The following is a 6,975-nucleotide window of genomic DNA, read 5'->3' on the forward strand; positions in this document are numbered from 1 at the left end:
GAAAGGTGTGAATGAAGCTGTTTGCTGAATATAAAGAAAAGAGCATTGAAGTACAATTCACACTCTTACTTCTCCTTCTATGCTTTCAGATGTTTGACATTTGAAAATTTTGCTTCTAGAAGAGAGGCCCTATATAATTCTTACTTTAAGGAGCAAGTTGCTTTTATAATTTTTTTTTATAATTCTACCATTCAAGTATTTCCATTTAAATTAATTTCAATACCATGTAAAAAAATCCAAAGTGCAACCAGTATTCAATTCTTGGGCTAAATAATTTTAGAAAGCTTTGTGTTATTGAACCTACGGGGTTTTTCTGTAGTTTTAACTCTTTCTTTCTGTGATTTTTCCCATTACTCACGTAAGTGACTGCAATATAACAGACATTGAGGATAAAGAAGGACTGAATAGAACAATCCTTGGCCTCATGAAGTTGAGAATCTAGCAAGAGAGTCAAACAATTCAATCATTCAGAGACAATTTATTGAGTGCCTGGCCTAAGATGAGCACAACAAAACCCCAGCCCAGAGGAATCATTTTAATGGGAGAGATAGATAATAGGTAAGCCAACTTTAAAAAGAAAAAAATCATACTGGTTTTTCTTTAATAGTGATGCATATTTGAACTAAATAAGCACATTTTAAAAAGAGCAGTGATTGAGAAGAGGTTTTGTAACTGAGTGGTCCGAAAGGGGCTCCCTGAAAAAGTCTGTGTTGAACAGATTTCTGAATAATATCAGCTAGGAAGCTGCGTAAAAATCTCAGGGATGGGTGATTTTTCCAGTCAAAAAACTGTAAAGGCTCCAAAGTCACAATACAGCTGTAAATAAAGTAGCTTCTGACAAAGAATGAGAAGAAATAACTAACCCAGGTTTGAAAGAAAAGGGACAACTTTCTATGGAATTCATATTTAACTAAAGCTCTAAAGGACAAAAATACAATAGAGCAAAATTCTGGTGATGCTGATATACCTAATGAAAGTTCATAAACAAGGTGTGGGTAGCAAAGAGTGTGTGGGAATGTTGGTAAGAACAGTGGGGAAGAGTCATCCCTGAACATGTTCTTAAATGAAGCAATTCTTGTGTTGTTTTAAAGGGTAAATTGGAGTTAGCCTAAGTGATTAGAGAAGGATGCCTCGGCTTATGGAAGTTCAAAGCCATAAAGATGTGATAAACTACTGCAGAAATTTTCATGTATATTTGTTGTTGCTTCTAGTAATGGTGATCTAAAAACTCCTACTTAAGACAACTTAAAAATCCAGACAAAATAGCTTTTAAAGTTAAAAATATCAGAATGATTATAAAAATAAGTGAGGGATTACTGGGTCAAAATACGAAACACAATGAGAGTCTAGAGATATATGCCTGAAGCCATTTTAGCTATGAGAGCATTTGAAACTGCTAAAACACACTGAGCTGTGTTTTTAATAGACACTTGATACTAGAGAAACAAAATTCAAAATCCAGCAGCAATCAAATTTGAAAACTTTGGTACAACCCAAATTTAAGTTGAGATCCCCAAAGCACAAGGAGAAGCAGAAATAAGACTATAGCCTACCTTGCCTTCTGTGTAAACTGAGAAAGTCAATCACTGAATTTGGAATATGATTGTCTTGTAGAGTCTCAGATATAAGAGAAAATCCTGCCAAGGAGGACCATACCATTATTATAGCTCTTAATTATCCCTACTCAATAAGAGTTTCAAATATAATGCCTTGAACATAGCAAAATGTAACAGAGCACACAGAGAAAAACCATTAACAATATTTGATAGACAAAATGGGATTAAGTATGATGTTAAAATGATCAATAAAGATTGTAAAATGGCTTGATTACTCTGCTCAAAGAAATGAGAGGGGAAGCAAATTGAACAAAAAACTGAAACTAAAAATGATATTGAGAAAGATTTTATAAATGAATTAAATGGATACTCTAGAACTTTAAAGATATGACAGCTAATTTAAGATACCACAGGGGTGCCTGGGTGGCTCACTTAATTAAACCTCCAATTCTTTTTCCTTTTTTTTTAACACCTTATTTTTATTTTCTTTCTTTCATTTTGGCTCAGGTCATGATGTCAGGGTTGTGAAATAGAGCCCAGTGTTGGGCTCTGTGCTGAGCCTGGAGCCTGCTTAAGATTCTTTTCCCTTCTTTTTCTATCCCTCCCTACGCTCTCACTTGCTCGCTCGCTCTCTTGCTTGCAAATAAATAGATAGATAGATAGATAATAGACAAAACAAAATAAAAGCAGTTTATGAAAATAAATATAAAGATTTTGAAATGAAAACAAGTTCATAATAAAATAGAGAAGACCTACACAGCTAAAAGTTCATTCAGAAAATCTACTCTTCAAGAAATCAGTATGACACAATGTTAAGATATCAAAAGATTTGAGCATGTACTTTACAGAAAGGGTAATCCAAATGGCCACTCATATATAAAAACTGTTTATCTTTATTATGAATCTGGAATTCAATTAAATTAAATTAAAAATAAATGAAAACCTGGAATGACATACTATTACACACTTACCATATTGGGCCACAGTGAAAATGTCTTGCAAGAATGTGAAGGAATGACAGTGCACATAATAAAAACATATGAGGTAAGTTGGACAATATTTAGAAAACTTAAAAATTAAAAAAAAAATTTGGTCCATTCCTAGAAATACAACATGGAACTAAATGAATATTTTCACCAGGATATGCAAACAGATGATTATAGTTATTTCATTCATAATGGCAGATCAGTAGTGGTCTATTTGCACAATGTTACATTAAATAAGAGAGAATATTAACAAACTGGGAGGAGGGGCTAGGTTGTTATCATAAACAGATCTTCTATGGTGCTAATTATGTTCTATTTCTCAAAATCTTTAAGTTGAAAAAGTTTTCAAATTTACATCTAGATAGATAGATAGATGAATAGCTAGGTAGATGATAGATAGACAGATATCCCAGAAGCTGCAATGCTAGGCTAAGCCCAGGCTTTAAAGGGCTTTTCTATGCTCTACTAAATACTTTAAACCATTCATTATATCATAGCTCAGTGTTCAAATCTCCATTTGTTTCCTCAGTTTCCTAATATTTATCTTAAGGTGACCTGATCCAGAGTTTTGATCACCTTTGTCTAAATATTTCTATTTTAACAAAGTCCTTTTGAACACTCAGAGACTAAAACTTAGAAAAATACTCTGATTGTTATCTCACTAGAGTGGAAAATATATAGTTACCCATTAACTAATGATATCCATGACATTTTTAATTCTTGGGAGCTTTTGGTTAAATGAATTTTTTAAGCTTCCTTTAAATGAAGCTTTAAGCCATCACCACATGAATACAATTAAAGAACTAAATGAAAACAAGCCAAGTATTTACAGAGTAATAGAATGTGCAGTGGAAAGAGTACAGTTCTGAAATCATAAAGCCTAAATTAGTGTGATGCATCCTTACTAGCCATGTAATCATAAACCAGTTATCTAAATGTGTTAGCCTCAGTGTTTTCACCCATGAAATGGTGATGATAATACTTATTATGCAGAATTGTTGTGTGGATGTGATGAAGCATGGAGCATGAGAGTCTCATATTCCATGCTAAAATGATAGCTATTTTTATACTTATAATAATTCTAATAATAGTAATTAAATTGTTCAAAATGATAATATTCATTTATATTGAGGCATTGTATTGACTATTCATAGACACATTTACCAAAATAAATTTCATTTTACTTTACCCCCTCTGAGGATATATATTCCCTAATTCAATATGAATCTCATTATGAATAATAATTATCATAATAAATACGCTGATTTTTCTTCTTTTTAGGGAAGTATCCTTTACTGTTGAACATAAAGAAACTTAAGCAAGTCTGTCTTATTCAAAATTTGCATGCTGCTTTCTTATGAAACTAGATGATAGAGTTGTATGAAATAAATTCATGCAGTTAAGACATTTATGTTTGGAAAACTGGGTGGTCAGTTTAGTATTTCAAAAGAAGATTTTAAATTTAAACCTTAAAACTGAGCTCTTTCAGCCTTATTTATAGACCATCCTTCATGCTTCCTAAGTACTCCTTCATTGTAAACTAAGTAATAGTTTTTGTCCCAGTGTATAGAACTAAAATGGATTTTATATTCGATTATTTCAGAGTTAGATGCAGTTTCTACTTCCTTACTTCCTTTTTTGAAAAATAGATTAATTCTACAAAAAGTTTTTTCCAGCTTTATTGAAAAATAATCGACATATTATAATTTATAAATATAAGAAATGATTTCTTATAACATTGCAAACTTTTAACATTGTGTAAATTTTGTACAATTTGATAAATTGGCATACATCTGTATTGCAATATAATCTACATAAAAATGTTAATACATCTACTATCTCATATAGTTGCCACTGTTTTTTATGCATGTATGGTAAGGAATTTTAAGATCTACTCTCTTAGCAACTTTTATGTATATAGTACCGTAGAGATAAACTTCAGAGGTCTTGTGGGTTTTGTTCCAGACCGCCTCAATAAAGTGATTATCTCAATAAACTAAGTCAAATTATTATTATTATTTTTTTTGGTTTCCCAGTGCAAATAAAAAATTATGTTTCCCAGTGCATATAAAAAATAAACACTATACTGCACTGTTCAAAAGCATTATGCCTTTAAGAAAAAACAAGGTATATACCTTAAGTAAACTAGTTCTGAGTTTTCAGTGGGTCATAATTACTGATCACAGATCACCATAACAAATACAATAATAATGAAAAAACTTGAAATATTGCAAGAATTACCAACATGTGACAGAGAGACACAAAATGAACAAATGTCGTTAGAAAAATGGTGGCAGCAGACCTCTTTTATACAAGATTGATATAAACTTTCAACTTGTAAGAATGTGATATATGCAAAGTTTAATAAAGGGAAGCACAATAAAAATGTATGTATATATTATTAACTATGATCATCATACTGTACATAAGATCCCCAGAACTTTTTCATATTATAGTTGCAAGTTTGTACCCTTTGACCACCTTATTCCACCCCAGGTTCACCTCTTGTCAACTCAACTCTAAGTTTCCATTAGTTTGCTTCTTCTTCAGATTCTGTATGTAAGGGATATCATAATACATAAATTAAAATATATATAAAATCTTTGAAATATTTCACTTAGTATAAGACCTTCAAGATCCATCCATGCTGTTGTAAATGGCAGTATTTCTTAATTTTTCATGGTTCAGTAGTATTCCATAGTATATATTTACCATACTTATTTTATCCATTCACCCAATATGGATACTGAAGTTATTTCCATCTCTTGCTTAGAGTTAATAATTTTATAATGAACATAAGAGTGCAGATATGTCTTCGAATAGTGACTTCGTTTCCTTTAGATATATACCTAGAGGTGGGATTACTGAATCATATGGTGATTTTACTTTTAATAATATGAATAATCTCCATACTGTTTTCCATACAAATTTATATCCCTATCACAGTACATAAGTTCCCCATTTTCCCCAATATTTACCAAAATTTGTCAGTTTTAATTTTTTGGTTTTATATATTCTAATAGGTAGTAATATCTTGTTGTGTTTTTCAGAGGTAAACAACAACAACAACAACATAATGACTTTGCCCTGAGTTTTTACGTTGAGCACTTTTTAATGCTCCTGTTGGTCATTTATATAACTTTTTTGAAAAAAAAGTCTATTGATATCCTTTTGCTATTTTTTAAATTATATATTTTTTTCTATTTGTATCTGTTGGTTATTAACCTCTTTTCAGATATAAGATTTGTAAGTATTTTCTTCCATTCTGTGGATTGTGTTTTCATTCCCTTTTGGTTTTTTTTGGCAATGCAGAAACTTTAGTTTGATGTAATACCATGTATTTATTTTTGCTTTTTTTGCTTGTGTTTTTGGCCTGGTATCCAAAAAACTATTGGCAAGACCAATGTCAAGGAGAATTTTTCCTATGTTTTCCTTTAGGAAATTTAGTTTCATGCATCACATTTAAGTCTTTAATCTATTTCAAGTTAAGATTTATGAGTGATATAAGGTTCCAGTTTCATGCTGGTTTATGTGACTATTCAGTTTTAAATATCATTTATTGAACAGACTATCTTTACCCATTATATATGTTGGCCCCTGTCAAATATTAGGTGACTGTATGAAAGGATTTATTTCTGGACTCTCAATTCTGTTCTACTTGTTTACTGGTCTGTTTTTATGCCAGTATACTTTATTGTTTTGAGCATGAGGGCTTTGTAGTATAGTTTCAAATCAAGAAGTGTAATTTCGCTTCTTCATTCTTTCTCAGAACTGCTTTAATTATTTGTTGTCTTTTATGGTCTCATATAAATTTTAGGATTCTTTACTTCTGTAAAAAAAAATATTGGATTTTTTAAAAAGATTTTTTATTTATTTATTTGACAGAGAGAGATGACAAGCAGGCAGAGAGGCAGGCAGAGAGAGAAGAGGTAGCAGCTTCGTGCTGAGCTGAGAGCCTGATGCAGGGCTCGATCCCAGGACCCTGGGATCATGACCTGAGCCGAAGGCAGCGGCTTAACCCACTGAGCCACCCAGGCGCCCCTAACATTGGATTTTTGATAGGAATTGAATTTACAGATGGTTTTCGGTAGTATGGACATTTTAACAATGTTAATTCTTACCATTCATAAATATGAGCTATCTTTCCATTTATGTCTCCTTCAAATTCTTTATCAATGTCATAGTTTATGGGGTACAGATCTTTCATCTTCTTAGTTAAATCTTTTCCTAAGTATTTTGTTATTTTTGATGCTATTGTGAATTAGATTGTTCTCTTTATTTTTTCAGATAGTTCATCATTAGAGTGTTAAAATGCTCCTGTCTTGTGCTTACTTTGGCAGCACATATACTAAAATTGGAATGATGCAGAGAAGATTAGCGTGATCACTGAGCAAGGATGACATGAAAAACTATTTTAAAAAAACGAAACAAAA

The 6,975-nt window shown here is 31.5% G+C and overlaps 1 non-coding gene across 1 annotated transcript; it reads left to right on the forward strand.

The window, feature by feature from the left end:
• Positions 1 to 6,866: 6,866 nt before the first annotated feature.
• On the forward strand, positions 6,867 to 6,975 carry LOC131813364 (U6 spliceosomal RNA). Its single transcript, XR_009346777.1, has one exon. It is a non-coding gene; the product is annotated as a U6 spliceosomal RNA (small nuclear RNA).

The sequence above is a fragment of the Mustela lutreola genome, chromosome 12, assembly GCF_030435805.1.
Source record: "Mustela lutreola isolate mMusLut2 chromosome 12, mMusLut2.pri, whole genome shotgun sequence".
In the NCBI taxonomy this organism is placed as follows: domain Eukaryota; kingdom Metazoa; phylum Chordata; class Mammalia; order Carnivora; family Mustelidae; genus Mustela; species Mustela lutreola.